Genomic DNA, 766 nt, shown 5'->3' with positions numbered 1-766 from the left:
GGCGCGACGACGGACGCGAGGACGTCCTTCTGGATCGTGTTGCCGAGGGCGCGCCAGGACGCGGCGGCGTCGTTGACGAGGCCCGCGGCGCGCGTGAAGCGGTCCGCGGCGTAGCCCATGAGCACGGACGTCGCCTTGACGCCGAGCGCGTGCCAGCGCGGCGCCGCGCCGCCGCGCGGCGGCGGCGCGGCGAAGTTGACGCCGCCGTGGGCCCGCGCGAGGGCCGCGGCGGGCGCCCGGTCCAGCGGGCGCGCCGGCGGCGGCGCGAACGCGCGCGGCGTCCGCGCCTTGGCGCGCTCGTCGAAGAGCGCGTGGCCGCGGCCCCACTCGGGGAGGAGCGCGGCGTCGCCCTCGGCGTCGAGGTAGGCGTCGAGGACGGTCCGGGGCGCGAGGGCGCCCCGGGCGTCGCCCGCCGCGACGGCGGGGACGGCGTAGGTCGCCGCGAAGGTCCGCGCGCGGCGGAGCGCGGACACGGCCGCGGCGTCGCGGCGGAAGACGGCCCGGCCGAGGGCGGAGCCGATGAGCGCGGCGATGTCCGGCGGCGCGTCGCCGGCCTCGAGGGCGCCGTGGGGCGCCGGGTGCCCCGCGGCCGCGGCGTCCGCGGCGAGCGCGCGCTCCGCGGCGAGGAAGAGGTCGACGTCGTCCGTCGCGGCCTCCGCGCGGCGCCGGTTCACGCGCGCGTGCGCGCGGCACGACGGCGTCGAGAGCACGAAGGCCACGCGGCGGCCGCGGAGGATCGCCGCGCGGCGCGCCGGGTCGAGGAGCT

The sequence above is a fragment of the Aureococcus anophagefferens genome, assembly GCF_000186865.1.
Source record: "Aureococcus anophagefferens unplaced genomic scaffold AURANscaffold_52, whole genome shotgun sequence".
Lineage (NCBI taxonomy): Eukaryota > Pelagophyceae > Pelagomonadales > Pelagomonadaceae > Aureococcus > Aureococcus anophagefferens.
The sequence above is the reverse complement of the archived record's forward strand: the minus strand, read 5'-3'. Positions refer to the sequence as shown.